The sequence below is a fragment of the Amblyraja radiata genome, chromosome 22 (genome assembly GCF_010909765.2).
Source record: "Amblyraja radiata isolate CabotCenter1 chromosome 22, sAmbRad1.1.pri, whole genome shotgun sequence".
Taxonomy (NCBI): domain Eukaryota; kingdom Metazoa; phylum Chordata; class Chondrichthyes; order Rajiformes; family Rajidae; genus Amblyraja; species Amblyraja radiata.
The window spans coordinates 42028160-42054574 of record NC_045977.1 but is presented as its reverse complement, the minus strand read 5'-3'; the positions used below and the strand labels follow the sequence as shown (position 1 = coordinate 42054574).

At 45.6% G+C, this 26415-nt stretch overlaps 1 long non-coding RNA gene across 1 annotated transcript; it reads right to left on the bottom strand.

Annotated features, from left to right (window-relative positions):
• Nucleotides 1-1807: 1807 nt before the first annotated feature.
• Nucleotides 1808-26415, bottom strand: LOC116985489. The gene is made up of 3 exons (XR_004415287.1): nucleotides 26378-26415; nucleotides 12404-12463; nucleotides 1808-1836 (listed from the first exon to the last, which is right to left on the bottom strand). It is a non-coding gene; the product is annotated as an uncharacterized LOC116985489 (long non-coding RNA).

Sequence of the window (26415 nt, the reverse complement as noted above, 5' to 3'; positions counted from 1 at the left end):
GCCTGTTTTCTCCGAGATCTTCGATTTCCTCCCACACTCCAAAGACCTACAGGTGTGTAGGTTGATTGGGTTGGCGTATGTGTAAATTGTCCCTAGTGTGTGTGGGATAGTGTTAATGTGTGGGGATCGCTGGTCGGTGTGGTCTCGAAGGACCCGTTGTTACACTGTATCTCTAAACTAAAGTAAAAATAAAGGGTCCCGACCCGAAACGTAACCTATCCATGTTCTCCACAGATGCTGCCTGACCCGCTGAGTTACTCCAGCACTCTGTGAAATGTCACCTATCCATGTTCTCCACAGATGCTGCCTGACCCGCTGAGTTATGGTGCAGCAGCATCTATGGAGTGAAGGAAATAGGCAACGTTTCGAGCTGAAACCCTTCTGGAAATAGGCAACGTTTCGGGCCGAAACCCGTAAGGGTTTCGACCCGAAACGTTGCCTATTTCCTTAGCTCCATAGATGCTGCCTGACCCGCTGAGTTACTCCAGCACTCTGTGAAACGTCACCTATCCAGGTTCCCCACAGATGCTGCCTGACCCGTTGAGTTACTCCAGCACTCTGTGAAACGTCACCTATCCATGTTCTCCACAGATGCTGCCTGACCCGCTGAGTTACTCCAGCACTCTGTGAAACGTCACCTATCCATGTTCTCCACAGATGCTGCCTGACCCGCTGAGTTACTCCAGCTCTTTGTCTCTGAGTTCTTTACCCCAGTTGCTTTCGTCAGCTACACTAATGAAATCCTTCTTTAATATATAACTGCAAGACGCCAATATGAATAGGAACAATATTTCTGTGCTTCTCTATTCCTTACTTTTCAGGTGAGATTGGAGAGAATTTTTAACAATCTATGGACAGCCAAGGATATCCAAAATGGGACTTTTAAGATTCTAGGTCTGAATCTTGATTCTTGATCTGAATCTATTCTTGTGCAGAGGTATAAAATATGCAGAGTGATGCAGCGGGTAGAGCTGCTGCCTCACAGCGCCAGAGAACTGGGTTCAATCCTGACCTAAGGTGCTGTCTGTACGGAGTTTGCACGTTCTCCCCGTGACTGCGTGGGTTTTCTCCGGGTGCTCACATTTGGTGATTTAATGTCACCCATTTTAGTAATTTGTGCAAAGATAAAGTTATGCTTCACTTGTCTAATACTGCAAAACCATCTTGCTCTAATTCATGCAGATGGCCAATTCTTTTAGTTAATACAAAAATAACTATTGCAGGGATTTGCAGCGGAAGGCAGCAGGATTGTAGACAACTCAGCAGATTTTCCAGACAGAATTCACTTGCAAATCCACTGATCATCGCGCGGTTTTTGCATTTCTTTCTTAGTTCTCCATAATTGATCAATTCTGGAATGTTCATGAGTGATAGGAGCAGAATTAGTCCATTCAGCCCATCAGGTCTACACTGTCATTCAATCATGGCTGATTTACAGTATCTCTCCCTCCTAGCCCCATTCTCCCGCCTTCTCCCCATAACCCCTGACACCCGCACTAATCAAGAATCTGTCACTCTCCGCTTTTAAGGCAGAGTTAGATAGATTATTGATCAGCACGGGTGTCAGAGGTTATGGGGAGAAGGCAGGAGAATGGGGTTAAGAGGGAGAGATAGATCAGCCATGATTGAATGGTAGAGTAGACTTGATGGGCCGAATGGCCTAATTCTACTCCAATCACTTATGACCTAATGACCTTATAAAACCATTTCTTCTTTTCCCCTTCTTCCATCTGGAAATAGGTGTGAAAACGCCCACCTCCAGATTCAGGGACAGTTTCGTCCCGGCTGTTATCAGGCAACTGAACCATCCTACCACAACCAGAGAACGGTCCTGAACTACCATCTACCTCATTGGTGACCTTGATCGGACTTTGCTGGCTTTACCTTGCACTAAACATTATTCCCTTATCATGTATCTGTACACTGCAAACGGCTCGATTGTAATCATGTATTGTCTTTCCGCTGACTGGTTAGCACGCAACAAAAGCCTTTCACTGTACCTCGGTACACGTGACAATAAACTAAACTAAATTTAAAAAAAAAATGAGACTGGCCTAAAAAAGACCTCCTTCCTGCAACATCGCATTATGACTTGTTTAGAATCAGTGGTGTAGGAGTGTATTAATATAAACATCCCAGACGGCAACATTTGACCAGGCATCACTCACGCTGAGCAGTCCCAGCCTCAGAGAATTGTTTAGGTGGAAAGCAGAGGAAGAAAATGAGAAGAGACAATCATAGCAATTTTCATCGGGCTAATGAAGGAAAACAATGAAGCGATAGTTTAAAAAAAAAGTAATCAGAAGAAATGAACCGTAAAGCACAATTAATGGAATTAGCGCGGTTGTGGAGTGATGCTTCAGCAGATGTCTCCGGCTTTCCCCGTGCAACCAACACCTAATGTCTACCAGGGGAGCCTTTACCCCACAGTCTGTGTTGACGACATCCTGCGCTTTCAGCTAAGCTAATGACAGATCAGGGAGTTATGGATCAACACTGCCGTGATGCTCTCTCGTAGATCAGTTACAGAGAACGGTGCATAAACACTAGACTAATGGGCCTGTCCCACTTACGCAACTTTGTCTGCGACTGCCGGCACCCGTCATAGGTCGTTGCAGGTGGCCGAGAATGTTCACCATGTTGAAAATCCAGCGGCGACCAGAAAGACGCTACGACTCTTTGGGCGACTGAGGAGACGACTCACGGCCGTACAGGCGACATGTCGCGGGGTGAAGCCTGTATGGTCGTGAGTAGTCGCCCAAAGAGTCGTACCTTGTTCTGGTCGCCGCTGGATTTTCAACGTGTTGAACATTTTCGAGGACCTGTAACGGCCTATGACGGGATCCGGCAGTCGCCGAAAAAAGTCGCGTAAGTGGGACAGGCCCTTAAGGTACAATGCCAGTGAGGTGACCACGAGGTGACTGAATGGATTATTATTGATTCTTCATTAGTACGGGTGTCAGGGGTTACGGGGAGAAGGCAGGAGAATGGAGTTAGGAGGGCGAGATAGATCGGCCATGATTGAGTGGCAGAGTAGACTTGATGGGCCGAATGGCCTAATTCTGCTCCTATCGGTTATGAGCTTCTACGGGAAATAAACAGAAGATTCTTTGGGCTTGGGACAGAACACGTGACGACCATGGTAAAGCGACTATCGAGCGAGGGATATTTAACCTGGATGGAAGTGATGTGAAACGTCACGCATGTACTTCTCCATCATTCTATTAAACGGGAATGTGTAGGAAGGAACTGCAGGTGCTGGTTTAAACCGAAGATAGACACAAAACGCTGGAGTAACTCAGCGGGTCAGGCAGCGTCTCTGGAGAGAAGGAATGGGCGATGTTTTGGGTCGAGACCCTTCTTCAGACTGGTCATGGATAAAGGAAACGAGAGATATAGACGGTGATGTAGAGAGATAAAGAACAATGAATGAAAGGTACGCAAGAAAATGTCGATGATAAATGAAACAGGCCATTGTTAGCTGTTTGTTGGGTGAGAACGAGAAGCTGGTGCGACTTGGGTGGGGGAGGGATGGAGAGAGAGAGGGAATGCCGGGGCTACCTGAAGTGAGAGAAATCAATATTCATACCACTGGGCTGTAAGCTGCCCAAGCGAAATATGAGATTAAACGGGAATAATGCAGAGAGCAGCTGTGCAGCACAGCAGTCGCTGTGTGAGGTTGCGGGGGTCACCATCGCATGCCAATGACCCCTCGTCTCAGACGCTGACAGATACCTTGAGGCGTGGAGGATAATAAGTGGTCTTGAGAATCGGGCAAACTAAACCAGCGGTTACATCTTGCAACGTCGCCAATGATGATACTTTCATCACGGCAAAGCAGGCGTGGCAGATATGGATAAAGAAGTCAAGAGAGTCAAGTCCTGTTTCATCTCATACACTTTTTCTCACAGAGAGTTGTGAGTCTGTGGAATTTTCTGCCTCAGAGGGCGGTGGAGGCCGGTTCTCTGGATACTTTCAAGAGAGAGCTAGATAGGGCTCTTAAAAATAGCGGAGTCAGGGGATATGGGGAGAAAGCAGGAACTGATTGGGGATGATCAGCCATGATCACATTGAATGGCGGTGCCTACTCCTTCACCTATTGTCTATTGTCTACGTCCAGAGTGTTTCATTGTCGAGTGTCCCAGATAGAACAAGGAGATCCTGACGATGCACCACCAAATATGTAAACATAGTACACTGGAAACAACATAGTAAACTGGTGGAAAAAGTCCAGTGTGTGTATATATACACATACTCACAGATACACACACTCACACATATACATATATGTACACAGCTTCTCCACGGATCGTCACCTTGTCGTGGTGGAGAAGCTTGTGTGGACCTGAGATCCTGAGAGCGATGCCGTCTGGAGCTATCGATGCTCCTGGTAGGGCCACCAATGGCGGTAAGATCTGTCAAGGACCCCACGTGGGGTGGCTGTCTGTGCACCAGTCTCCCCACGTTAAACAAAGTCACGCACAGGCGACCTCCATGAGAGGACAGTCATACTCGCTTCGAGTGACCGCTGATGATGATGATATGTACATAGACACACATATACATGTATGTACATATACACACACACATGTACATATATGTGTCTATATACAAACATAAACACACACATATACATACACATACATACATCTGCGTATATACACACACACACATGTATCTATACACACATATGAATATACAGTTATGTAGAATTGAAAATGGAAGTCACCTCGTTTTTACACCCAGGCCTGATGTTTTTTTGTTCAAGATGGAACTGCAGATGCTGGAAAATCGAAGGTAGACAAAAGTGCTGGAGAAACTCAGCGGGTGCAGCGGCATCTATGGAGCGAAGGAACCATCAAGAAACCATCAGGTAGACAAAAGTGCTGAAATAGGCAACGTTTCGGGCCGAAACCCTTTGGGTTATTTCCTTCGCTCCATAGATGCTGCCGCACCCGCTGAGTTTCTCCAGCACTTTTGTCTACCTGATGGTTTCTCTGGAATTCCCTGTGAATCTGTGGAATTCTCTGCCACAGAAGGTAGTTGAGGCCACAGTTCATTGGCTATATTTAATAGGGAGTTAGATGTGGCCCTTGTGGCTAAAGGGATGAGAGGGGTAAGTGGTCTTGAGCATTGGGCAAACTAAACCAGCGGTCACATCTTGCAACGTCGTCAATGATGATACTTTCATCACGACAAAGCTGGCGTGACAGATATGGATATAAAGAAGTCAAGAGAGTCAAGTCTCATTTAATCTCATATACTTTTTCACACAGAGAGTGGTGAGTCTGTGGAATTCTCTGCCTCAGAGGGCGGTGGAGGGCGGTTCTCTGGATACTTTCAAGATACAGGATACTGAGTTGGATGATCAGCCATGATCATATTGAATGGCGGTGCAGGCTCGAAGGGCCGAATGGCCTACTCCTGCACCTATTTTCTATGTTTCTATGTTTCTTGATGTTTACAATGATAAGGAGTTCCTGGACGGGCAGATCAGACACATGACATTTGGACTTTAAAGCATGAACTCAGAATACATTGGTGCTTCAAATGCTCGCATCAGTAACGGGAAATAGAACAGGTCAGCTCAGGAACTGACCCATTATCTCACACCTGAATCTGTTGCCAAGACCAACTCTTGTCCATCTGAACAAAATCCATCTGCTCTAATCCACCAATGCGAAAGATAACTTGACATTAATAATGGTATAGCTGTCCAACCTTAACTGTATTGGCTTCCACAGCTTTCTGTACAAGTTCATTCCAAGTACGGACTACCCCCTGAGTGAAAAAGTCGCCCCTGAGCTCCCTCTTAAATCTCTCCTCTCTCACCTCACGCCTGTGCCCTCTAGATTTAGAATCCTCTACCCTGGGAAATAATCAGTGAGCATTCACATTATCCATGCCCCTCGTGATCTTGTACAACTCGATAAGATCGCATCTGACAGAAATACACTCCACAGTAACATGTCCCAGCCTATCCAACCTCTCCCTGTATCTCAAGCCTGCAAGCCCAGGTGACATCCTGGTGAATCTTTCCTGCACCCTTCCCAATGTGATGACCTCCTTCCCGTAGCTGGGTGACCAGAACTGACCGCTGTCCAAGTGCAGCCTCACCAAAGGCTGAAGGAGGGTCTCGACCCGAAACGTCACCCATTCCTTCTCTCCAGAGATGCTGCCTGCCTGTCCCGCTGAGTTACTCCAGCATTCTGTGTCTCTCACCAAAGACTAGTTCAACAGAATGCTGCCCTTCTCCACCGTGAGAGAGATTTACAGACTCGCGTTACAAATAACTTTATTTACAGGCTTGTAAAAGATGAAAAAAAGACCAACGGCTTGACATCTGCCTAATAAAACAGGGGCTAACTGTCCCACAGTAAATGTAAAACGCACATAAAGATGGCTCATGAAGTTTATCCATTAGAGGTTTATTACCCTCTACAGCTTGAACTATATTCATCTCTCTCTCTTTCACGATGAGCTGCCCCTTCTGTCTATCCCTACTCCACGTTACTCACAGACAGTTCACCCTGTGTCCAGGTATCAGCCTTCTCTGCCAAAGTCAAACTTCTCATGAGAGGAATAGGTCGGGTAGGCGCACAGAATCTCTTGCCCAGAGTAGGGTAATCGGGGACCAGAGGACATAGGTTTCAGGTGAAGCGGAAAAGACTTAATAGGAATATGAGGGGGTAACTTTTTCACGTAAAGGGTGGTGGGTGTACGGAACAAGCTGCCAGAGGAGGTAGTTGAGGCTGGTACTATCCCAACGTTTACAAAACAATAAAGATGAAGTAGTGGGGGCCTGGAAAACAGAAGTCATTGAAGAGACGAAGGGCATCTCAAGCACTGAAGATCTGAAGAAGGGTCTCACAACACCACCAAATATCAACTTTGGGAGCTAAATTGAAAGTAAAGTTACAGAAAGGAAAGTTTCAGTTGCCTAGGGCGATCCTCCAGTATTGCCATTTGTACATTTATGATCCCACTAGCTCGTCTGGTCTTCCCTCAAAGGTTATATTACAGTAAATGTGGGAAATATCCTGCTACTTTGAAATGAGAAAATCAGAGGTAGACAGAAAAAACATCACATTTCCAGCTCCACTGACATTTAAACCAATAAGAGCTTTTTTAAGTATAGAAAAAAATATATAAATATCTGAATAAATTAAGTCATTCACCCTTCAAGTCTAATTCACCCCAAAATAATTTCATTCGCCCTTGGGTGAACCGTTCACCAGTTTAAGAAGCACTGCCTCAATTATCGTGTATCTGTAAATGGCTCGATTGTGATCATTTATTGTCTTTCCGCTGACTGGTCAGCACGCAACAAAAGCTTTTCACTGTACCTCGGTACACGTGACAATAAACTGAACTGTCAACTATGTCGTCCAAGCAGCCAATCATAAAGTGAAGAATTCCCACAGACAGAAACTAAGGTTTAATAGAATGTGTGAGTAACGTCAGTAATATTTTACCCATCACGTATAGTGATGAATAAATTGTGCAGCTGATCACAACAGGTGCTAAAACAACATTTAAAAAATGGAATAACACAATAGACAATAGGTGCAGGAGTAGGCCATTCGGCCCTTCGAGCCAGCACCGCCATTCACTGTGATCATGGCTGATCATCCACAATCAGTACCCCGTTCCTGCCTTCTCCCCATAATCCCCTGACTCCGCTATCTTTAAGAGCCCTATCTAGCTCCATCTTGAAAGCATCCAGAGAACCGGCCTCCACCGCCCGCTGAGGCAGAGAATTCCACAGACTCACAACTCTCTGTATGAAAAAGTGTTTCCTCGTCTCCGTTCTAAATGGCTTACTCCTTATTCTTAAACTGTGTGTGGCCCCTGGTTGAGGACTCCCCCAACATCGGGAACATGTTTCTTGCCTCTAGTGTGTCCAAAACCTTAACAATCTTATATGTTTCAATGAGATCCCCCCTCATCCCCAACACTTTACCTTAAAATTAATTGAGATAGTAATCATTTCTGGAGTGTGTGTAATGCACTGACATATGCACTTTGACCCGAGCTGCTGAGGTTCAGAAATGTACATCTACTGCGTGCTCATGGACGTTGCATGTTTAACATCTTTTGCTCACGATATCTAGAGGGTTTAGTTTAGTTTAGAGATACAGCACGGAAACAGGCCCTTCGTCCCACTGAGTCTGTGCCGACCAGCGATCGCCCGTTCACACACTAACACTATCCTACACACACTAGGGACAATTTACATTTATAGTTGCCTACTCCTGCACCTATTGTCTATTGTCTATTGTCTATTTGTGTCCGGCTAACTTCACTCGATGATGAAACACTTCTCTGTCACACACAAGGAACTTTGCTCTTTAAGGCAACAAAAAAAAAATCTGCCTCTACGATTACTGAACCAATAAACTCCTGTAAAACCAACAGAATGTTGAAGGCAGGGATTCTCCTGATCATCGACAGCGGCATTAGTGGACGATCCTCGGAAAGACTCGAGAAAAGGGGAGGAGAGAAGTGCATATAAAGTATCTGATTAGGAAGCAGGAATCTATCCCCGGGAATAAAATAATTTAGACTTTGCCACCGTTTATATTAAAGCAATGGGAGAGAAATGCTGCCTGGTTGATGAATGGGCCAAAGTGAAATATTTAATGGTGGGGTGTACCGATACGGCATGCAGGCGATCACTTTTAGCGGGGAGTATTTACATACTAATGCATCCATATTTCATTGCCGTGTTGCAGTGCGCTGGGCTATGAATGACGTGTTCTCTGATCACACCAGTCAGCTGCTCCTCATTCCTCTAGCAAGGGCTGTTATTGCGACTGTCTTGTTATGTAAAGGATTCAGTTGGCTTCCAGCTGTATGTGTTTTAATTCAACAGTCAGGCCACATCACCACAATAGACAATAGGTGCAGGAGTAGGCCATTCGGCCCTTCCAGCCAGCACCGCCATTCAATGTGATCACGGCTGACCATCCACAATCAGTACCCCGTTCCTGCCTTCTCCCCATATCCCCTGACTCTGCTATCTTTAAGAGCTCTATCTAGCTCTCTCTTGAAAGTATCCAGAGACCCGGCCTCCACCGCCCTCTGAGGCAAAGAATTCCACAGACTCACCACTCTCTGTGAGAAAAAAGTGTTTCCTCGTCTCCGTTCAATGAAAAATGTCCACGAGAGCCCCGGTTACCAACAAGGGGCCTTTACCGTAAATCTCCGAGTTCGAATCAGGTCAAACTCGGGAGAGCTCTTGGAATGAACCCGTACCGTGGGACAGGGCTATTAGTAGGAATCTGAGGGGCAACGTTTCCACACAGAGGGTGGTGGGTGTATGGAACGAGCTGCTACAGGAGGTAGTTGAGGCTGGGACTATAGCAACATTTAAAAGACATTTGGATGGGTACATGGATAACAAAGTTTCAAAGGGATATGGGTCAAATATGGGATTTAAATGGGCATTGATGGTGATTGTATTAGTGTCCAGTGCCCAGGACAGATGCTTAGAGATACACAAGGATGTGAAGCTGTTGCCTATCAACCCATTACATAGAAACATAGAAAATAGGTGCAGGAGTAGGCCATTCGGCCCTTCGAGCCTGCACCGCCATTCAATATGATCATGGCTGATCATCCAACTCAGTATCCTGTACCTGCCTTCTCTCCATACCCCCTGATCCCTTTTGCCACAAGGGCCACATCTAACTCCCTCTTAAATATAGCCAATGAACTGGCCTCAACTACCTTCTGTGGCAGAGAATTCCACAGATTCACCACTCTCTGTGTAAAAAATGATTTTCTCATCTCGGTCCTAAAAGACTTCCCTCTTATCCTTAAACTGTGACCCCTAGTTCTGGACTTCCCCAACATCAGGAATAATCTTCCTGCATCTAGCCTGTCCAACCCCTTAAGAATTTTGTAAGTTTCTATAAGATCCCCCCTCAATCTTCTGAATTCCAGCGTGTACAAGCCGAGTCTATCCAGTCTTTCTTCATATGAAAGTCCTGACATCCCAGGAATCAGTCTGGTGAACCTTCTCTGTACTCCCTCTATGGCAAGAATGTCTTTCCTCAGATTAGGAGACCAAAACTGTACGCAATACTCCAGGTGTGGTCTCACCAAGACCCTGTACAACTGCAGTAGAACCTCCCTGCTCTCCTTGATGGAGACAGGACCATGGATTGTCAGTTTCCTCCTCGTGATGTCAAGCAGCATCTCCATGGCCCTCCTGCCTCGCAGTTTAGTTTCACTTTATTGTCACGTGTACCGAGGTACAGTGAAAAGATTTTGTTGCGTGCTAACCAGTCAGCGGAAAGACAATACATGATTACAATCGAACGTTACAGTGTACAGATACATGATAAGGGAATAATGTTTAGTGCAAGGTAAAGCCAGCAAAGTCCGATCAAGGATAGTCCTTCACCGTCTCAGAGGGCGGTGGAGGCCAGTTCTCTGGATATTTTTAAGAGAGAGCTAGATAGGGCACTTAAAGATTGTGGATGATCAGCCATGATCACATTGAATGGCAGTGCTGGCTTGAAGGGCAGAATGGCCTCCTCCTGCACCTATTGTCTATGTTTCTGTTTCCGAAGGTTATCAATGAGGTAGATAGTAGTTCAGGACCGATCTCTGGTTGTGGTAGGACGGTTCAGTTGCCTGATAACAGCTGGGAAGAAACTCTCCCTGAATCTGGAGGTGTGCGTTTTCTCATTTCTAAACCCTTTGCTCGATGGGAGAGGGGAGAAGAGGGAGTGACCCGGGTGAGATTGGTCCTTGATGATGCTGCTGGCCTTGCCGAGACAGCGTGAGGTGTAGATGGAGTCAATGGAAGGGAGGTTGGTTTGCGTGATGGTCTGGGCTGCATCCACAATTCTCTTCTACACTGCTCAGTGTGGTTTCAAGGGCAGTGATCGTTGATGGGAACGTGATGGTAAAGCACCTATTTTCAGCAGCTTGTTACTATATTCACTCTGGCCCAGTTGCAAGCACTCAGTCACTACCTTGTCACATGTGATACATCACAGTCAACCTGACGTCACAAGTCATAAGATCTTGAGGTGATCTCCCCTTGCTCACGTCTTGAAGGACCTTGCCTTGTTCCCTTCCAATGACAACTTTAATCCACCACCAACTGGCTTGTTTCACCAGGTGCAGTTCTGCTGTTCTTGCTATTATTTTTATTTTAATCTATTTTATTAAAAGCAATTGTACAAAAGGGGAAAGTAATCGACATAACAATTATACAGTTTTCATACAGCTTCGGTTTTAACATTTTATAAACTAATAACTAAATCGGAAGAAAAAAAAGGAAAAAAGGTAAAGAAAAACAAAAAGAAAATAAAGAATTTCGAAAAAGACACGAAAGAGAAAAGAAAAACTCCATAACTAACGAGGAAGTGAAAGAAGCGGAGATATATCCCACTGCCTTTCCCTACGCCCGCTCACCCGACCCTTGCGTCGGTTTTGAGTTTGTGTTCAACCATTCTGTTGTTGAAGAAATTCAATGAAAGGAGACCATGTTTTGGAAAATTGATCTGGTTTGTCAGTCAAGACAAGCCTTATTTTTTCTAGATGTAGTGTCTCGGTCATTTCTGTAATCCACATCTTCACTGTGGGGACTGGTATCTTTTTCCAGAATTTAAGTATAAGTTTTTTCGAAGTTATTAAACCATAGTCAAGGAAGCGTCTTTGAGATATCGTTAGATTAGGGCAGCCCCCGGGCATTCCTAATATTATTAATTTTGAATCTGGCTCCAATTTAATTTTAAGTGTTTTAGAAATGATATTGAATATTCCCGTCCAGAGGTTTTGTATTTTTATACAGGATACAAAAGAATGAGTTAGGGTGGCTTCTTGGAAGTGACATTTATCACAGTTCTTGCTATTTTTAAAAGATATATTTCCAATCTGGCAGCATTGCCTTTTTATATATCCCAATGCCCCGTGATGCATTTCCGTTCATTCCTCCTGCAAGCCCTTCATTCATCCTGCTCTCTCGCTGCATCTTCCCACCTTGTCACCGTCATTCCCAGCTTCTATTCCCAGGAACACACAGTTTTAATGCCTCAGCCAAATGTATTTTCCTTTTCTGCATTTGACTCTCAGAACAATGAGACTGGTTCTTGCCAATGCATTTGGCTCCTGGCCTGTTATATGGAGATGTACAGCATGGAAACAGGCCCTTCGGCCCACCTTATCCACGCCGGCCAAGTTAGACTACTAGGCGAGTCCCATTTGCCTGCATTTGTCCCATAGTTCTCTAACACCTTCCTATCCATATAATCTGTCCAAAATATCTTTTAAAAGATAGTTGTATCCACTTCAAGAGGTTCCTCTGGAAGCGTTTCCAGATATGGACTACCCTCTGTGTGAAAACATTCCTCCTGAAGTCCCTTTTAAATCTTTAGCCTCTCACCTACTATCTGCCTCTTTGGTTGTCCTCAGACGATCCTTGACCGGACTTTACTGGCTTTACCTTGCACAACGGGCCGATTCAAGCCCCACGATTCAGGGCGGACAAAGCTGCTGTTGCTGGAGTTTGGAGTCGGTCACCAACCAGGTCAGTTCCGGATGTTACCGTCCACAGGGCCCACGGCCGAAGCCTCACGTGTGTGCGCATGCGCGGCCGCCAAGAAATTGTGTCCCCCCCATGTTTGGTAGCGATTTCCGTGCCTGATTGTAATCATGTATTGTCTTTCCGCTGACTGGTTAGCACCCAACAAAAAAGCTTTTCACTGTACCTCGCTACACGTGACAATAAACTCAACTGAAACTGAAGCCTTAAGCTGATGTTCTCTAGTTTCAGAATCCTCTAGCCTGGGAAAAACTCGGGGAAAAAACGTTCCTTGTTTCTGGGGATCTTCTTCTTCTTTCGTGTGGCATGCACAGCTTAAAGTTGTAGGACAACTTGTTCTATTTGATCTTCTGTTTGTGCACGTCTAGTTGATTGCATTAGTCGAAACAGTGCGGACCACGTGAAGGTTGCAATCTTCCACCCCGTTTCTGGGGATGATCAGCCATGATCACATTGAATGGTGGTGCTGGCTCGAAGGGCTGAATGGCCTCTACTACTGGACCTATTGTCTATCGTGCACCTCATCCAACAACCAATGTAATACACTACTCCCAAACCCATCTGGTATCATTCCTTTTGTTAACCTGTCTGCGTTGAAATGGCAGAATGCCAGACTTTACTGTTTACCTCTGCGTATGTTGTGCGTTTTTTTGTTTGTTTTAATCCCTAGTCTTTAACATGACTCACACTGAGCATTTAGAACAAGGCACCAGATGCGAATGAAGCAGTTTCTGAAGAAACAGATTTATTTGTACTACAACTCCATCTGAGAGAAGTTAGATTGTGTCTTCTGGGACAATATATTTCCACCATAAGACCATTCTGTGCATGAATCGTAATCATGAGAGCATATTGCTGCAGCTTTCAATTGCTTCATTAAAGTCTCCACACCCACCCTCTCCTTCAGCTCTGAGTCTATGTCCCATGACAATCAACATGTTACATTTGGAACTCAATTAAAGACTTTTTGCAGATATTTGTACAATTAACATCTCGCATCTCTGCTTCATTTTCTCCGTTGATAAAGGTCCTTAAGTGAACATCATTGAACAAATAAAACCAAGCGTCAAGACAAAGAAGGGGGATTTAGAAAATGCTCAAACAAAGAGATTTGGAGAATCTTAACAGGGAACATTAGGCAGAGAAAGTGGACAAAAATGCTAGAGAAACTCAGCGGGTCAGGCAGCATCTATGGAGTACATGGATTGGTGACGTTTCGGGTCAGGTCCTGTCTTCAGACTGAAGAAGGGTCCCAACCTGAAACGTTGCCTATCCATGTTCTCCACAGATGCTGCCTGACCCGCTGAGTTACTCCAGCACTCTGTCTGTTTTTTATTGAACAGCGTTGGGAATGATATTTGTGAAAAAATGCTGCAATTTTGTTTTGGCAGCATTTGTTGCAGATAAATCATAGTCATGGAGGTACACAGCTCGCAAACAGGCCCTTCGGCCCAACTTGTTCATGCTGGTCAAAGTGACCCATCTAAGCAAGCCCCATTGTCATACGTCCTGTCCAATAGGGACAAAGATCAGACAGCATGGAAACAGTGGGGAAGATGTCGGGAACCTCTGCCTAAATACGGGAGAGGAGGGGAGGGGAGGGGAGGGGAGGGGCGGGGAGAGGAGGTGAGAGGGGGGGAGGTGAGGGGGGAGGTGAGGGGGGAGGTGAGGGGGGAGGTGAGGGGGGAGGTGAGGGGGGAGGTGAGAGGGGAGAGGAGCGGGGTGGGGCAGGCAAGAAAGAAGAGGGACCATCGAGACTACATTGAACACTTTGTGACATTGTTGGTGCTCTATATGTGGTGACTTTGCATACTGCATGACAAACAAAGGATCTCACTCTACCAAGTACATGTGACAATAACATATCTTCACCTTCATCTTTCCACCAAATTTCTAAATGGGATTCCAGGAACCATCTCTGGAAATATCAGGCACCAATGACCAACCAAGACACCCCACTCTGTTACCCAGTCTACAGTGCAACCAAAGACACGGTCCGTCGAAGACCACCGTTGCTGAGGTTAGTGTTGTGCAGTGTTCAAGAGCCTCTTTGGATCGTTGACCTTGTCGTGGTGAAGAGGTTTGCGTGACCCCATGATACCGAGAGTGATGCCGTCGGAAGCACCAGCTTCTGGTGGGGCCACGCACGGCGGTAAGGTCGAGGATGAGGGTCCAGGCTAAGAACGATACAACCTACAAAACGTCGACGGCGGACCAGGCGGACGAAGTTATCTTGAACTCAACGGCTGTGAAGGCGGATGAAGGCTGCAACAGATCTATCAGCTCCACTCCTCTTGGTTCCCCTGCCATCAGAATGAGTTGATTGATTTGTGAAGGAGCGCGTGCTTCTTGGAGTGCAACATCACGTACACGCTAAACACACACACGCACAGGCGCCTTCGTTCTGTGAGCAGCCAGGATTGGATTCATAAGCCACCTGAGAGTCCACAAAAACCACAGAATGAAGACCATCATCCTCGACCTCGAGGGATAGCCACGGCATTCAAGAGGCTGATGGTTTTTGGGAAGAAGCTGTTCCTGAACCTGGTCACAGCGAGGAAAAACCTTTCCACCCAGAGTGATGTGAATCTGCGGAATTCTCTGCCACAGAAGGCAGTGGAGGCCAATTCACTGGATGTATTCAAGAGAGAGTTGGATTTAGCTCATCGGGCTAACGGAATCAAGGGATGTGGGGAGAAAGCAGGAACGGGGTACTGATTGTGGATGATCAGCCATTATCATAGTGAATGGTGGTGCTGGCTCTAAGGGCTGAATGGCCTACTCCAGCACCTATTTTCTATGCTTCTATGAGAGTGTGTTCAACATATTACAGAAGGATCAATTCTGAGAGTGATTTGCCCTAAATTTCATCCAACTCCAGACCAGGACACGTGAGAGCAGAGGTCCCCACATCACACAGTGACCGGTAAACACCACACCGAATGGCAGCCGCTGATCCAGTCGGCAGTATTTTCCCCCCGTTTCCGAGCACCTGTCTTTTTTTTGCCCATCGACTGTACTTAGACACTGCACACGAGCATCGTGCCCCCACTGTGTTTTAAATAGTTCATGAGCATTGATCTTTGCATTGCAATGTGGCTGGCTAACTATATGTGCACCATGTGGCATTCTCCAAAACAGTAGCCGCTATGATGTGCCTCATGCTGTACGCAGCTATGTTTCGGAGATCTAAAGAGCTGCTTTGACTGCTGATGCCTTCAGCATAACAAGTCGTGGAAACACAGCAGGGGACAATGTTATTAAATAAAGTCTGAAACAGCAGTTGAATTTATAATATCAAACCCATTGGCATTTTAAAATGAAATATGAGTTTTCAGCTTTTTGTGACTAAGGGGAGCAGATTTATATCACAGAGGAATGGGATTGTATAATGAAGAAAGATTTGAAAGGGCTCCTTTGACTTCATTTTAGTTTTACCGATAAGATGTATATTCTGACTACTTCAGTTTCAGTCCAGTTTATTGTCACGTGTACCGAGGTACAGTGGAAAGCTTTTGTTGCATGCTAACCAGTCAGCGGAAAGACAATACATGATTACAATCGATCCATTTACAGTGTACAGATACATGATAAGGGAATAACGTTTAGTGCAAGGTAAAGCCCAGCAAAGTCCAGTTAAGGACAGTCCGAGGGTCACCAAAGAGGTAGATAGTAGTTCAGGACCGCTCTCTGGGTGTGGTAGGGTGGTTCAGTTGCCTGATAACAGCTGGGAAGAAACTGTCCCTGAATCTGGAGGTAGACAAAAATGCTGGAGAAACTCAGCAGGTGAGGCAGCATCTATGGAGCGAAGGAATAGGTGACGTTTCGGGTCGAGACCCTTCCAGAAACTCAGTGGGTGAGGCAGCATCTATGGAGTGAAGGAATAGGTGACGTTTCCTTCGCTCCATAGATGCTGCCTCACCCGCTGAGTTTCTCCAGCATTTTTGTCCACCGTCGATTCTTCCAGCATCTGCAGTTCTTTCTTAAACACTGAATCTGGAGGTGTGCGTTTTCACACTTCTGTACCTTTTGCCCAGATGGGAGAGGGGAGAAGAGGGAGTGGCCGGGGTGAGACTGGTCCTTGATTGTGCTGCTGGCCTTGCCGAGGCAGCGTGAGGTATAGATGGAGTCAAAAGGACAAAAATAAATGTATGAAGTCAAAAATTGGACGTGTCCTTTTGAAGGAGACAAAAGATAAAATAAACTCTACAGGTATAAAAGTAGTGGATTTCAAAAGTGAGGTCGAGGGAAGTAGCGTAGAAACACCGAGGGGAATGGGAAGAGTCTACAACTCCATTTGCAGGTTCTGGAAGTTTTGGTTCAAAGACTGAGCAGGCCATTTGGCCCATCGAGTTCACGCCGACCATCGATTTCCCATTCGCACTAGTTCCATGTTATCCCACTGTTTCATCCACTCCCTACACACTAAGGGGCAATTCATAGAGGCCAATTGAGCAACAAACCTGCAAGTCTTCGGGAGTGAAGGAATGGGTGACGTTTTGGGTCGAGACCCTTCTTCACACTAGTCTGAAAACTAGTCAAAACGCCACCCTTTCCTTCTCTCCAGAGATGCCGCCTGTCCCGCTGAGTTAACCCCAGCTTTTTGTGTCTACCTTCAGTTTAAACCAGCATCTGCAGTTCCTTCCTGCACAAAGCTAGTAGAAGCATCACGTGCAGTTCTGGTCACCCCATTACAGGAAGGATGTGGAGGCTTTAGACTCGGTGCAGAGAAGGTTTACCAGAACCTTGCCTTGATTGGTACGGTCTCAGCTACAGGGAGAGGTTGCAGGGTAAGTTTTATTTTACACAGAGGGGGGTGGGTGCCTGGAACGCGCTGCCAGGGGTGGTGGTGGTGGTGGACGCTGATATGATAGTGGTGTTTAAGATACTTTTGGATAGGCAGGTGGATATGCAGGGAATGGAGGGATATGGATCACCTGCAGGCAGGTAAGTTTTGGTCTTGGCATCATGTACGGCACAGACATTGTGGGCCGAAGGGCCTGTTCCTGTACTGTACTGTTCTATGGTCTATGTTTGCATTTTATGCTCAGGCAAATGATGCTCGGGTAAGGGTTTGTATTTTTGCTGGTCTTCTGGGAAATATTTTCAGTTTGCCCACAGGACTCGAAGTGTCCAAACAAAACGTTTACTGACAATTCGAGGCTCTTGACTTTTGAAGGGGAATCGGTGGTTTTGAAAGGATTTAAAGAAAAAATTCAGCAACGCAAGGACTTGGATAGGACGGGTTTGGCGGGATATGGGCCAAATGCAGGCAGGTGGGACTAGTGTAGCTGGGACACGTTGGCCGGTGTGGGCAAGTTGGGCCGAAGGGTCTGATTCCACGCTGTATCACTCAATGACTTGAGCTTAGAGGAATGATCCATAAAGCTAAATATGTTAGTGAAGAAAACAAGATGATAGGGACAAAATGCTGGAGTAACTCAGCGGGACAGGCAGGCAGCATCTCTGGAGAGAAGGAATGGGTGACGTTTCGGGTCGAGACACTTCTTCAGACTGAAATCCACGGGAAAGGGAAAGGAGAGATATAGACGGTGATGTGGAGAGATAAAGAACAATGAATGAAAGATATGCAAAAAATAACGATGAGAAAGGAAACAGGCCAACGTTAACTGTTTGTTGGGTGAGAACGAGAAGCTGGTGCTACTTGGGTGCAGGAGGGATAGAGAGAGAGGGAATGCCGGGGTAACTGGATGTTGGAGAAATCAACATTCAATCTGAAGAAGGGTCTCGACCTGAAACGTCACCCGTTCCTTCTCTCCAGAGATGCTGCCTGACCCGCTGAGTTACTCCAGCACTTTGTGTCTATCTTTGGTTTAAACCAGCATCTGCAGTTCCTTGCTACACTTGTTATTTCTGTCGTAGCTTATGACAGGATGATCTTATACAAGGTGTAACATTCACACCACTGGGCTATAAGGGGGACAGGATGGAAATGTTTAAAACGCTGTGCAGGTCGATTCAAGTTCAATGTGGTCGGGTATTCAGCTTGTTCTCTCCGTGGAAGGCGTGCTGAAACAAATACAACATTAACAAAGGTGTCGGTGGTTTAGTTATTATAAGTAATTCCATCACCGCACACGGTGTCAGTAGGTGAAATTAATTGCCACCAAACATAGTCTTTGTCAGTCTTGATTAACGCGCGGTGAACATGGGCTAAGATCTGGTCCACGATCGCACATTATGGGGAAAGATAACATCAGAGATGTTCAAAGACTCCCGCAAACGTAGATATCATTTTACCAAGGAGTTCCCACTGAGATGCTGAAACCACAGCAATGTCAGGAGAAGGAATGCAGAAAATCAGTTAAATAATTCAGTTTATAATGTTAAAGATTAAATCAGTGGCTGTGGGATCCAAGGCCTGGGTTTTAGCCCAAAGGCAAATTCCATGAAGTGGAGTTGGTTTGAAGTTGTGTACGTGTAGGGAGGAACTACAGATGCTGGTTTAAAACTGGAGTAACTCAGCGGGTCAGGCAGCATCTGTGGAGAACATGGATAGGTGACGTTTCACAGAGTGCTGGAGTAACTCAGCGGGTGAGGCAGCATCTATGGAGCGAAGGAATAGGTGACGTTTCGGGTCGAGACCCGGAAGGGTCTCGACTCGAAACGTCACCTATTCCTTCGCTCCATAGATGCTGCCTCACCCACTGAGTTTCTGGAAGGGTCTCGACCCGAAATGTCACCTATTCCTTCGCTCCATAGATGCTGCCTCACCTGCTGAGTTTCTCCAGCATTTTTGTCTACCTCCAGATTCAGGGACAGTTTCTTCCCAGCTGTTATCAGGCAACTGAACCATCCCACCACAACCGGAGAGCAGTCCTGAACTACTATCTACCTCTCGACCCGAAACGTCACCTATTCCTTCGCTCCATAGATGCTGCCTCACCCGCTGAGTTTCTGGAAGGTTGGTTTCTGGTCATTGGGAACCCCGCACTAGAAACAGTCAACAATAACCCCACAAAACTGCATTGCAGGTACAGGGGACCTAAAGCTAACGGATTGTTCAATATATTCATAAACAGATAAATGATATTGCATTGATGTGTAGGTAGCTGATAACTGATGCGGATAATTGAAAGGAATGTTGAGCACCAGGTTATGCTGACTGTTCAGTTCAATATGTTAATTGACAATAAATCCTCGCTCACTATAAAAAGCAGTTGACTTGTCAGTTTCAAGCTGGTCCGGAATTTTCATGATGCAGAACTTTCAATTCAATGGGATGATTAAAACATGGTTATTTTCAACTACTGCCATTTGATTTAATTATCTAATCAGCCATAAATCATTTTCTATTGAAAAAGTAATTCAATATAGATAATTTTCTTCCTGCCAATGCACTTGCCTGCATCGAGATCTGTCAGTAAGCCGGTAATATATGTGAGTAAATGGCATTCCATTATAAGCGGAGGACTGACCCCCATGTGTAGGAAGGAACTGCAGATGCTGGTTTAATCCGAAGATAGACACAAAATGCCGGGCAGAATCATCAAAGACCCACACCATCCTGGCCACACACTCATCTCCCCGCTACCTTCAGGTAGAAGGTACAGGAGCCTGAAGACTGCAACAACCAGGTTCAGGAATAGCTACTTCCCCACAGCCATCAGGCTATTAAACTTGGCTCGGACAAAACTCTGATCATTAATAACCCATTATCTGTTATTTGCATCAGTTTATTTATTCATGTGTGTATATATTTATATTATGGTATATGGACACACTGATCTGTTTTGTAGTCAATGCCTACTATGTTCTGTGTGCTGAAGCAAAGCAAGAATTTCATTGTCCTATCAGGGACACATGACAATAAACTCACTTGAACTTGAACTTTGTTGGGTGAGAACGAGAAGCTGGTGCGACTTTGGTGTTCAGTAGCATCAGTGATCTGCACGAGTTCAGGAAGTCCAATATGCAATCAATCAAACAGCAATGTTATTTATTTAGAGACTCAGAAATTTTATAAATCTTATCGATGTGTTCAGCTGAAATTTTAAAAATTTGGCATCAATTTTGTTTTCTCAGAAGTGTTAGCGAGAGGCGCTATCGGGTTTGGTTTGTGGCTGTCACGTGCACCGATGTACAGTGACAAACTTGTTGTTTGAACGTTATCCGATTAAATCAGATAATACCAGCCCTGGATACAATCATGCCATGCACAAGAGCTCAACGCAGAGCGAAGCACAAGGCACCAAAGACAGGGTCTAGTTTTACAGCATTGTACCATTCCAATTGCAGTGAAAAACCCCAATGCCCACAATAATGTCAGAAGGCCGTAAGAAACAGGAGTAGAATTAGGCCATTCGGCCCATCAAATCTACTCCGCCATTCAATCATGGCTGATCTATCTCTCCCTCCTAACCCCATTCTCCTGCCTTCTCCCCATAACCCCACACACCCGTACTAATCAAGAATCTGTCTCTCTCTTCCTTAAATATATCCACTGACTTGGCCTCCACAGCCGTCTGTGGCAAAGAGTTCCACAGATTCACCACCCTCTGACTAAAGAATTTCTCCTCATCTCCTTCCTAAAAGAATGCCCTTTAATTCTGAGGCTGTGACCTCTAGTCCTGGACTCTTCCACTAGTGGAAACATCCTCTCCACATCCACTCCATCCAAGCCTTTCACTATTCTGTACGTTTCATTGAGGTTCCTCCCCTCATTCTTCTAAACTCGAGGTAGGTTGGGAGATCGTGACCTAGCTAATGGAAGGACTGTTCAATAATATGATAACAGTTCTTGAATCGGGCGTTGTGTGTTTTCAAGCATATCTATCTATAAACAGGAGAAGAAGAAATGACTGGGGTGAGAAAGGTCCTCGATTGTGTTGGCTGGCATTCCCAGGGCAGTGTGAAGTGAAGACACACAAGCACTAAACTACATCTGTCCATTTGTGTCTACGATGTCATAAGGACAAGCTACTATTCAAAATATACAGTCAAAGAAAATCTCTGCAGGCCAGTCACAAAAACATTTGCTGAGTCACGATTATGTGCAGATGAAACAAAATGATTCTACACTTTAGACAGAGATAAATTGTCAGCAGGGCAGCCAGAATACACATGTAAAATACTTAAGGGATTGGACAGGCTAGATGCAGGAAAAATGTTCCCAGTGTTGGGGGAGTCCAGAACCAGGGGTCACAGATTAAGAATAAGGTGTAGGCCATTTAGCACTGAGATGAGGAGTTAGTTATAGCTCTTGGGGCTAATGTGGGGAGAAAGCAGGAACTGATCAGCCATGATCACATTGAATGGCGCTGCTGGCTCGAAGGGCCGAATGGCCTACTCCTGCACCTATTGTCTATGTTTCTAAGAGTTTGCTATACAACAGGAGACAGTGATTCACTTGCCTGCTCTTTTGGGGCTGGGCAATTTGACATTGGCTGGGAGTTTCTGTTGACTGGTTAGCATGCAACAAAAAGCTTTTCACTGTACCTCGGTACACGTGATGATAAACTAAACTGAAGTAGGGAGGCCTGTCAGTAACACTGGGGCTCTGCACATCAGACAGTGTTTAAAACTAACAATAAATCTCTGTGCACACCTTGGCACAGACTCTCTGCTCCCTGGGCAAAGGTTAACATCACTGGAGCAATAGACAATAGGTGCAGGAGTAGGCCATTCGGCCCTTCAAGCCAGCACCGCCATTCATTGTGATCATGGCGGATCATCCACAATCAGTACCCCGTTCCTGCCTTCTCCCCATATCCCCTGACTCCGCTATCTTTAAGAGCCCTATCTAGCTCTCTCTTGAAAGTATCCAGAGAACCGGCCTCCACAGGTGAGGCAGAGAATTCCACACACTCACAACTCTCTGTGAGAAAAAGAGTTTCCTCATCTCCGTTCTAAATGGCTTACCCCTTATTCTTAAACTGTGGCATTAAACTTCATCTGCCATGCATCTGCCCACTCCCCCAACCTGCCCAAGTCACCCTGCCTTCTCATAGCATCCTCCTCACAGTTCACACTGCCACCCAGCTTTGTGTCGTGAAAGGACTGTTTACGTCCCAACTTTGGTTCACCAGCAGGAGAGGAGATATTGGGCAACATTCTGTTATCTCGAGAAACTGACTGTAAAACTCTGACATGGAATGGCAAACTAGAATTGGTCTGTTGGCCAGCATTTTAAACGATCCATATATCATTTCTGACACAGCTAGTTTAGTTCAATTGCACATAATGACAAATGATAGCGGTATCCAATGTCTACTTATCTACAACTTTAGGTAGTTGGAGGCTGTCCCGTAAACAATTAGACATTTAATTCTATTTTCAACATGAAAACTTGCTGACAAAACGTAATGTATAGAAACCTTGATCTAATTAGGACACCAATCGTGAAGCTTCGAACACTTCTCAGGTTTTGTACCTGGCAAGTCACATTCGTCAAATAACACTGCACTGAAATGCCTTAAACTTCCTTCACAAACTCTACTCCATAACTATTCTTTTAGTTTAGTTGAGTTTAGAGATACAGAGCGGAAACAGGCCCTTCGGCCCACCGAGTCCGTCCCGACCAGCGATCCCCGCACGCTAACACTATCCAACACACACTAGGGACAATTTACACATTTACACCAAGCCAATTGACCTACAAGCCTGCACGTCTTTGGAGTGTGGGAGGAAACCGAAGAACCCACGCGGGTCACGTGGAGAACGTGCAAACTCCGTACAGACAGCACCATTAGTCGGGATCGAACCTGGGTCTCCGGCGCTGCATGTGCTTTAAGGCAGCAACTCTACCGCTGCGCTGCCGTGTACAGTTATGATACAGGAGATGCCATCAATGCCCTCTGGATTCAGGGCAGAGTCTAATTTGATCACTGACGTAACCAACTTTGAATTTGAAATTTTATTTTAAATTCCCTAAAATAATAACATTGAGTTGGTTCAAATCCTTATAATTCCTCTGAAACAATTGCACTCTCCCTGTGCCATGTTAAAATAAATCCCTATCTTTCAGTTTCGAGTTTGACCTCTGGGTAGCCAGCTGATCCCCAGCTCATCCCACAGGCATCGACATCTCCCTTCATTGATGCATCTTGCTTCACCACTCCTCCTCACCATTTGTCCTCTCTCTGACTTTCAGGGACCCCCCCCCCCCCCCCGCCTCTCTCTGTTACTACAAGCGAAAAACAAAATGCACAAAAGAAATGATAAAAGCAAAAGACAGATAAGTAGAGGAAGAACTCATCCAAGCATCCTGGTGAAGTCACCCAGTAGATTTGCATTTGTTTTTCTTTATGAAACACACGGTGCGTTTGAGCTGCCAGAGGAGCGGGTTATTTGTTGTTTATTCCACTGCAGTAGATCGCACTTTAGCTGCAGTGAGCGAGCTCGCATTGCACCTCGACACTGGACACTATTTATACAACATTGCAAGCCATTAACGGCTAGGTGGCGCAGCGGTAGAGTTGCTGCCTCACTGCGTCAGAGACCCGGGTTCGATCCTGACTACGGGCGCTGTCTGTATGAAATTTGTACATTCTCCCCGTGACCTATGTGGGTTTTCGCCAAGATCTCTGGTTTACTCCCACACTCCAAAGACGTACAGGTTAATTGGCTTGGTATAATTGTAAATTGTCCATCTTGTGTGGGATAGTGTTAGTGTGCGGGGATCGCTGGTCAGCGTGGGCTCGGTGGGCCGAAGGGCCTGTTTCCGTGCTGTATCTCTAAACTAAACTAACACAACCTTGCATGCCTATTATATAATCCTGTACAGCATTTCTACAGCCTTGTATATCAACTATACAACCCAGTTTATTGTGCCTGCCATTATTTGTTATTCACAGTCAAATCGCTGCAAATATGTGGCTTTGATCAGTCATGGACCAACTACATAGGTGCAGCAGCCATTGTAGATGTAGCCCAGTCCATCACACAGACCACACTCCCCACCATTGTAGATGTAGCCCAGTCCATCACACAGACCACACTCCCCACCATTGTAGATGTAGCCCAGTCCCACACACAGACCACACTCCCCACCATTGTAGATGTAGCCCAGTCCATCACACAGACCACACTCCCCACCATTGTAGATGTAGTCCAGTCCATCACACAGACGACACTCCCCACCATTGTAGATGTAGCCCAGTCCATCACACAGACCACACTCCCCACCATTGTAGATGTAGCCCAGTCCATCACACAGACCACACTCCCCACCATTGTAGATGTAGCCCAGTCCATCACACAGACCACACTCCCCACCATTGTAGATGTAGCCCAGTCCATCACACAGACCACACTCCCCACCATTGTAGATGTAGCCCAGTCCATCACACACACCACACTCCCCACCATAAGTTAATCAGTGAAAGGAGCAGAATTAGGCCATTCGGCCCATCAAGTCTACTTCACCATTCAATCATGGCTGATCTATCTCTCCCTCCTAGCCCCATTCTCCTGCCTTCTCCCCATAACCCCCGACACCCGTACTAATCAAGAATCTATCCATCTCGGTCTTAAAAATATCCACTGACGGCCTCCACAGCCTTTTATGGCAAAGAGTTCCACAGATTTGCCACCCACATCACAAAGACTTGTGGCTTTATAGGTTAATTGGCCCTTTGTAAATTGGTTCTAGTGTGTAGGGAGTGGAGAGGAATGGGGGATAGCATGGAACTACTGTGAACAGGTGACATGGACTCGGTGGGCCGAAGGACCTGTATTTATGTTGTATTTCTAAACAAGAATAGCATTACAAAGATCCAAATTCTGACATCATGGAATGACCCAGCAGTGCCAGCTGAAGTGTAATTCCATGCGAGGTAGTGACTTGCTGGGCTGGGTAACAATCCATTGGTTTGTAACTAATGTGTAGTTTGTTACCATCTAATACAATTTTAAATAAAATATGCCATATTTATGATACTTTGCCATGTAATTGCAAGTTGAATTCAAGCAAAATCATGTTTCGCAGTTCACTTAGGTTGACTATGTAAACAATATCTAATTAGAACAATTTACTCCTGCAACTATTTTCTAGCATAAGTGATAGGTTTATATTTATGCAGAAATAGTTCCCTAATTATGTGGTGATTCTGCTTGTAGAATAGTAAGTATAATACTGAATATTTGTTTTCCATTTGCAGATACAATAACAGCTATTAAAAGTAATTTGGACAGATATTTGGATAGGAAGGGTGCAAGAGGTTAGGATACGGGTCAGCGGGCCGAAGGGCCTGTTTCCACGCTGTCTCTCTAAATTAGAAACATTTAAACATAGAAGATAGGTGCAGGAGGAGGCCATTCGGCCCTTCGAGCCAGCACCGCCATTCAATATGATCATGTCTACGTTCCTGCCTTCTCCCCATATCCCTCGATTCCGTTAGCCCCAAGAGCTAAATCTAACTCTCTTTTGAATACATCCAGTGAACTGGCCTCCACTGCCTTCTGTGGCAGAGAATTCCACAGATTCACAACTCTCTGGGTGAAGAAGTTTTTCCTCATCTCAGTCAAACTAAGCCAAGCATCTTATAGGACAATGAACCATCATGGACACCAACAGCAAGGAATTGATACGGATGCCCAGTTATCAGGCAACTGAACCATCCTACCACAACCAGAGAGCAGTGCTGAACTGCTATTTGGGGTGGGAGGCTGCAACCTTCACGTGGTCCGCCCTGTTTCGACGAATGCAATCAACCCGGCGTGCACAATCAAATAAGATCAAATAGAACAAGTTGTCCTACAACTTTAGGCTGTGCACACCACACACACAAAGAAGGAGAAGAACTACTATCTACCTCATTGGTGACCCTCAGAAGATCTTTGGTCAGACTTTACCTTGCACTAAACGTTATTCCCTTATCATGTATCTGTAC